The 8716-nt window shown below is 34.7% G+C and overlaps 1 protein-coding gene across 1 annotated transcript in view; it reads left to right on the plus strand.

Moving 5' to 3' along the window:
• LOC115236698 (sorting nexin-13-like) overlaps window positions 1-8716 on the plus strand; it is a 92538-nt gene that overhangs the window by 18383 nt on the left and 65439 nt on the right. The window lies entirely within an intron of this gene.

Below are 8716 nucleotides of genomic sequence, written 5' to 3' on the forward strand. Positions count from 1 at the left end.
GGGAAAGAGACGCTAAATTATCAATGCCTCTGGAAGTAATTACATGCATTCCCTCGACAAGGCGCGATGAAAGAACCGGTGCCCGCCAACAATACTCGTTACGAATACTGCGTCTCTAAGTTACACACACAAGGCGCGGAGTCGCCTTGTCGCGGCGATCTCATTTTACGGGGGCAACACGGAAAGGCAATTCGGAGAGGGCGAAAACGAGAACACTCGATTGCTCAAACTTGGATGCGAAGGGGGAAACGCGAGGAGGACGACGCGACAATAGCCGTCTCGGGTAAACATCTGTGCGCGCGAATCGGTCCACTTCCGATGTTCGCGACCCAACAAGCCTACTTGCGTATTTCCGGTGTACACGGAATCTCCGCTGCCCGGTTCGTTGCGCTCGCGCGCGTTTACAATGAAATTTATCGCCTCTGCGTTGATTTCGTGTTGCACGCCTCACGGGAAAAGCTCTCTCACGGACTGGATAAGGCAGTGGGGAAAACGATAAGAGATGGCGAAAATTACATACGGGAAGTTGTTCTCTCTTTTTCTCGCTCGTATATTTTGCCATATTGCGCAGAAAAAAAACACGATATGATAAATCGAATACGATACGATAAATGAAAAATTTTAATTCCGAGAAAAGCGGGATACAATTATTTATTATTACAATGAATACGAAAGTTATTCGTGGCGCTTGTTTAATGCTTCTTAAATAATTAAGTAGTGCTGATTGCTATCCATCACATACAGATTTCGGCAAGAGATGTTAACCTTTCAACTATCATGGAAATGAGCAGTATTAATTTTCATTTGAATAATTTTCATTTTCGTTCCACATACATTACAGAGTAACATAGTATATTATAGTAATACGTAATTTTGTTCCGATACATATGGAGGATATGATAAAATCACATAAATATTAATTGCGTTAATAACATTATGTCGGATTACATGTATTAACACGCACCACGTGTTGCATTAGCACGTAATAGCATAATCCGTTTTATCCGCATTTCGTTAGTTAGCAAAATCCAAAATTAATGCTAGTGGTAGTCATAATTTAACTAATTCTATATTGGCTCAATAAAGCGCGGAATCGTTAATGGTTTAGAACGATATAGACACGTACATTGAATTATTTTCTGGCTTCATCAATAAATCCCCGTCTACTTTGTAAAATGCCTCGACCATATGATACTAGAAATTCTATGTATATATCGTCTATATTAAAACGAACCACCGGTATATACGTATTGCAAAACGTGCCGCGCTTAAACGATCTTTTTAGAGACAGTTTGTCACGTGCATTATATATACATAGATAGATGCGTGATATTAAATTTGTATCGATATACTGCACGCTGATCTCATTTCCGTGCCGATGAAATATCGTCAAGTGTTTTAGGACGAAAATAGAATATCTAGAATTTCTTTTGTTAGTCTATAATTTACAAGGAACATTTGTCTCGCTGAAAATAATTTTAAGGGACGTATAATGTTTAATTAAATCGCTGTCGGTTCTCTATTAATATTAACAATTAACAAATGTAATCGCGAAAGTATAAAAGAGAAATATACGAAGCTTGTGTATTGCTTCTCTCTTCACAAAAACCGCACGTATAGAGACACACGTGTAGTCGCGAAACAAGTCGGAGAGAAGTTTTTATACCACTGTTGAACGACACATTTTCCGCGTCTCTCTGTTTCATTTCAAATTTTTCTCTCCTCTTTGTACCATTTGCCTTCAACGAAGAAGAAAAGGGAATAAACGCCAAAAGCGTGGAATGCGAAACCGGAATAATTAATTGAATAAGAAAAAATGTATTATTGCAAATACGTATTGTTTTATGTATTAAGCATTCATAAATAAATGCATACGCATACAATGTGGATAATAGTTAGCCAGAAGCAGCCTCGCTTGATTTCGTTATATGTATGATAATTATCGTGCCATTATGCAACACAATAATGTGACTGTTATTATGTGCTTATGTGTTATTATACTATATAAATAAATCTTTTATACACACATATACTCTACATCTTCGCTTGTAGCCGAATAAGCTGAATATAATTGAACGTAATCTTGAAATATTTTAGGCATGTAAAAAAACTTAAACATGTAAAAAATTGTGCACGAATTGAAGAATTTTTGCGGTGTGCATATGTTATGCAAATTTAAAATTTATCGGAAAAGGCGGAGTCCACTTTTCGTAATTTTTTCAGTACTATTATTTTTACTAAGACTATTTCTTTTTTATATACTAACAAATACAAGGGAAAAAATTAGAATATAATTTTTGTAATCATGAAACGTATTAACATATAAAAAAAATTATGCAATATTATATTTTACAAAGAAATATTGTAATTATTCAAATATTTTGATGCACGAAAAAATGCATAATCGTTAACAAATATTAGAACAGATGTATATAATTTCAATAATAATAATTTTAACGTCGTTATATTCTAGCGTTACAATAAATGTTATAAAAAGGATTGTATTTTTCATGTAAAATTATAATGTAAAATTTTCTCCCTGTGTACAGTGATGAGTATGTACGCGATAGAAAATACAACATCAAATGCGTTGCAGCATAGTTGAGCTTAACAAAAACGGAAAAAGAAGTTTAATTTAATGCTCTCGCAAAAATGCGTTCGTATAAAAATCCCCTTGGTATGTTGAACAATAAAATTATTCATCAATTTATTCAGTCTATTATTACACCATTACATTATTGCGTGGTAATGCAAACAGTGCTCGAGAGATTAACGCGGCGATCGTGATTTTACACACGTACGAAAGAAAAAGATTCAGGAAAATATATTCCACTAATAAAAAATGTCGAAAAATGAATGTCTATATAATGTAATTCTTTTTGAAGCTATAAGACATTAAATATATTACTACATACATACATACTACTAATCGTCGATAATGTCAACGCGACTTAATTACACAACGAGCAAGATATACCCCGCTGAGACAAAATCAACAACAGTGTAGACCGGACGTTAACAAGGAGCGTTGTATAAAGCGACACGTCAGCTTCCGGCTATTATTACCGTACGATTACGGTTTCAAGCGCGTACGATAATGACGCGGGTGTTTAAACACAATTTGTCGTTCACACCACTGAAAGAGAGATACATCGCTGGATGATGTGTACATTGGATTACCTATCGTTAACGTGTCCACAAAATCACACTCGTGTGTATAAATGTGTACAGTAATTATTATGCATCATAATTGAGAACTGTACAACGATATAAACATGACCGATACAATAACTTTATTTTCAGTCGATCAACGTTATTAAAATAACATTTTAATTTACGCACTTTATAATATATTTGCTTGCCGACAAATCATCGATCGCTTATATACGCGATGCCGCGCAAAAACGCAATTTGTCAAAGAAATCCTTTAAATATTAAATAATAGAATTAAATTATACACAATATCTCGCGATTTTTTTAAATATCAACAATTGTCTTCAAAAGTGCAGATAAAAGTTATTTGTGAATCAGTTCGATTAGTCGGATTTTGGTTTAACAGAATTTTAGTTTACATTATCAAAACATTTGAGCTTTTAAAAACTATTAAAATATGATAATGATACAAATTTTATATCGGCTGGTTACATAAATAAGATAAGTAGCTAGCTGATATTTCCGATGTGTATTAATGAAATTTATACATAATCAAATTCTCCTTTTTACGCTTTCAAAAAATATAAGTTTCAATTTATTTCTACTCATATACCAATCATTAACATAAATATAGTCAGCTTTAAAAATATCTTTTCATAAAACGGCGAGATAACTTCGATACATTTCTAATTTTACATAATTCGTTCTGAAAAAAGATAGTAATTTGTCCTCCAAAAAGTAAAATTTTAAATTATCGCACGAAGATCAACTTCACTGAGTTATTTAACTCACCATTGAATTATTAATTTCTTCGTAACATGCATACGATCCTCATTATGTCAGCGAAATACGGCGATTCGGAAAAAAAATTTGTTAAACAAAACTCAATTAGCGGAACATTCTTTTACACTTTTATAAAAAAAAAATTTCCATTTTTCTAGAACTGAGAGAAACGTTGGAGCGTCTCGTCCGCGTTTTCCCTTATTCAGTTATTATACAATTCCGCGAGAATATTTCCGCGAAGCGTATTCGCGAACGCGTCGAGAATATTCTTTTCCACATCCATATTTCTTGCTCGGTCGCATCTCCAACTTCCAAGAATATTTTTATATCCGCTAATGTTATTGTCGCTTGCGCTCTTTCTTTTGCATACCGGCCGCGAAGAAGGCTCGTCGTAGGAGTTATAATCTGTTAAATATTCCGTCGCGATCGTTAAAAAGTCGTAAAACATCATTAAGCGGATTCCCATCGTTCTTTTAACTTTATCCATCATGATGACCCTCGAGAGAAAGGATCTCCGCGCCAAGCGACTGCCCTCGAAATCTTCTTTATAGCGGAGCAATTTAGCCAGCGTTTTCTGTCCTATTAAGATCTAAAGCTCATCGGAGACTTACCGAACGAAAACGAGACGTTTCTAGGCAATTCTATATAGATACGTATAGCTAGCTAAGTTGCGTGAATAGTCTGACCCTGGCGTCGTAATGCCGTGACTGATCGCGAATAAAGTCTCGTTGTGCTTGAATAAAGTTCCTATTCAAAGCAATACGATTTCTTGCGATGAACCGACGTGGACGAACGTCGTCAAGCAAACTTAACTAAGTAAGCGGAAATTAAACTGCTACATCTCTAATTTCTTCATCCCGATGAACATCTTCTTTATTTGTATGCTAAAAAGTACAAATAAAAGTAAGGCAAAAAATTTAAAAAGCTCGATCCAGTCGAAGAGAGATCTCTGAGTTGCTTAAATTTAAGAAATATGAGAATATACATATCATATATATTGAAAGATTTTATCATTAATAGCTAAAAATTTGAAACACATACTTATATGCTGGTTTACCATTTTATACGAAAACGTAAATGCGGTTTCATTTCGCTTAAAGCTACGGGAAATAAATTACCCACTAAATTTGCAAAATATAATTAGATACCGAAATACAAATAATAAATAATAAAGCTAATTCATTAGTATAACCTTAATTAACAGAAAAATTTGTTAACAAATTTCTTGCGATTTAGCAGCACTCGTAGTCGACCGCATTTCGAATACATTTTGTTTGATTGCGTAATTAAAATTTAACACTCATCAAATTCATTGATACTGCTAATTAGTAGAAAATTAATAGAGCGTAAAGCGTTTTACATTAATTAATGCTTCGTTTGTGAGTATATATATATATATATACACACACATATAATACTACGTAACAAATATAAGCAAATATATATGATATATTAAATTTTTCTCTGATCCTCACAAAATTGAATTGCATTTGTTGCAAATAAGTTTTTCACAAGCTATGCATCAAACAGTTTCGTTTCAATACTACTCTCCGATATTTACCTTGATAGCTACCAAACTATTCTGCCTTTTCAAGTTCCGTTTCATAGAAATGTAGCCATATGGTATTCTTTTTTACGGCAATAGTGCGTGGAGAAAGGCAACGATACGAACAACGTATATATACGAGTTTGGGCACAAAAGATTCTTTTATGTCTGAATTCATATGTTGCGAGATCTAAAAAAGGGATCGTAAATATTTGATTTCATATAATATTCACAAAAAAATAAACAAAAAATTGTACAATTTATTCAATTTTGCAAATCTGTTTTGACATATTGGTCGATATTTTTTAAATTACTATTCTATACATCAAAACTCACACATTCGATGAATGTTTCAATCATGCGAGATCTTCTATTTCCCGATAAACAATTAATTTAAGGAAACATTCTAACAGAAGATGTTTTGTTAACTTTTTAAAATTTACTTGTTATTTACTCTTTTCGGAACTTTATTATATATCTATATTTTCATGCTGAAATGTAAAGATGGATCTTAAAAATCGCGTGTAATATAAAATATCTAATAAAACGTTACTAATGTTTGAAAAAGTTGTAAACGTAAAATTGTGAAAATTTTATCCCGCTGTTGTTATCTCGCTCGTCGCTATATCAACGTTGAATTTAATTCAGCCATCGATAGGCTAGCGATACGAACGGAAGAGCAACAAAGCTGACATGATAACGTAAACAACCCTAAGAATGCGATTGCAGTAAGTCATCAAATGAGGACGCGCTTTATTACATTCTCGGTCGTGAAGCCGCAGGATGTGATACGATTCATAAAACCGTCCTGAGATCGATTCATAAATTGAAAGGAATCGCCAAGCGGCTTCCAATTGGCTCGCAAACTCTTGTAGTACTTTTTATCCGATTTCTCGTTTAACAAAAAATGTAAATGAAATACTCTTTCCGCTATATTCTCTCCCTCTCTTTCTTTTCTATTCTTATTTAACCCCTGAATATCTAAATTATAATCAATGAATATCTGAAAAATATCCTTAATCAATTTCCATCGATGCAGCCCGCGAAGTTTGTGATGATCAACTTCCAGAATTAATTATTATCTATCCATAAAACATATTTAATAACGTTTCAAGAAGTCAAAAATAATTATTTAAGATCAGATAAGATAAATGTCAATCGCGACAAATTTTATAAATGCTGATGATCGCGATTGATAGTTATAATTGACGTAATGAATGTAATATTGAACATTACAATTTATAATTTAAAAAAAATCAACACAAGAGTAAAGTCCATAATATGTAAAAAAAATTTCAAATCCAACTTTATATTTAAAGTAAATCTTACAGAGATATATTTTATTTTTATATAGGGTTCTTGAATTTGAGGAACGAAACGACAGATGCATTTCCGTTCGAAATAGCGGCAAACCTTTTGAACAAGTTCGAGTTACACATTAAATCATATTCCAACTCCCACAGACGTAGAAATACTTCGACTTCTATTTGATGTTGGCGTTACATAACACACATAGCACACTGATATCACGGATATTCGATGAAAAAGAAAGCGCATTTCATTGCTCTTTTCATCCCCGCATAATTTGCGCACATAATACCCACATTCACACGGACGATGCGCGTTGTTTTACGTGAAACACGTCGGCGGCAACTGTTGCAGTCAGTTGTGGTACATCTGCTCGCGCACCAAAAATATGCATTTAATGCAACGCGAGTCGGAGAGAAGAAGAAGAGATGGCGATGCGCCACTAAAGGTCGTGCTTAATCGAAGTACCATCTAATATCGTCACGAATATGCCTCGAAACATATACCGTTGTAACCCCGGGCCGTTATAAACTCGAATCTCGAGCTATCGAGCGAGCCGTTGACATATCCGTTATTAGAGACCCCCGAGGAACCGCACAATTTACCGCATTCACTCGCGTCAGCAGGCCTCATCTTGCTTTGATCAATTCTGACCTCTCCTCACAACGAAACGTTAATTTAACATCTCTTCTTAATCCAAAGATAAAGCATTAAATTGTGATTCTAATAAAATAAGAGCCACTTAAAGCTTGCATGAAGGACATTGGATGATAAAATTCCCTCGCCTTATCGCATTGTAATCTCTGATATTAAAGTTTCGAACAAGTTTACGATTTAACATTCACATCAATAATCCTTGTTTTGGAGATTTTTGAAAATGTATGCACGAAAATATCAAAACTACAGAGATGGTTTAGCTGATTTAAATTCAACTGTCAAATTTTCATAATCAATATTTAGGAAATTGAACGCAATTCTATTAAAAGAGTAACCTTGAAATGAAATAAATTATCTCGCTTGATAACGTAACCCGCCCAGATGTGAATTTAAGACACCGATTCTAACTTTTAATTGATCGATCAAAACTTTCTATTAAAAAATATAATTCTCCGCGCATACACGAAATCATGCAATATACGCTATCACGATTTTACGACACTCTCGTATCTGTTTTGTTCTTGAACCATAAGCAATGACTTTAAAGTACCGAGATAAAGTAACGAAAGTGGGATAACGCTCGACAAAAATACGCGACGAGCAGCTGTTCCGTCCAGAGAGGTTCATGCACGCGTGCGAAACTCGGGATATCAGCGACAAGAGCGATTTACACTTTCATCGTGAGTCTCTTGGTAACGTACTTTTCTTCAGTTTTCCGAGGAAAGAACGTGCTTTGGCACCGCTCATCTCACGACGGCATCGACATCGTAATAACGAGGTCGCCGACTTTCTGAATAATTTTCGCGGCGCGTGCTGTGCTAGCAAAGAAAAAAAAACGCATATCATGAAAGATACACGAGTGCTGGGCAACGTACAATTTTCCGAAAGTAAGAAAGAGAAAGAGGGGAAAATACGACTCGCAATTTGTAGCCGTTGACGGCTTCCAGCACAATTTACGATCCAACAGCACCGGATGTCATAGCTTCAGGTTGGGCTTTAGAGCGGTGGTTTTCCGCCTACTTAACCGCAATTTCTGCGTCGTGAAAAAACGCGTTGCCTTATTGCGCGCTTAAGAATTTATACGCGCGTTACCGCACTGTCACCATTTCCGAGCTCTGCGTACATATCCAACAAACGTTGTTACACATTTACCGCAGAGTTTAACCGCCCCGCGATTAAGTTACTTGCAATTACGCTAGGTATAAAGTTGCTCGTAAAATATAAGTAAAGAACTTTTGTGTAACCGTCACCCCTAATTTATATATATAT

Source organism: Formica exsecta, unplaced genomic scaffold, assembly GCF_003651465.1.
Source record: "Formica exsecta isolate Colony F162 unplaced genomic scaffold, ASM365146v1 scaffold26, whole genome shotgun sequence".
Lineage (NCBI taxonomy): Eukaryota > Metazoa > Arthropoda > Insecta > Hymenoptera > Formicidae > Formica > Formica exsecta.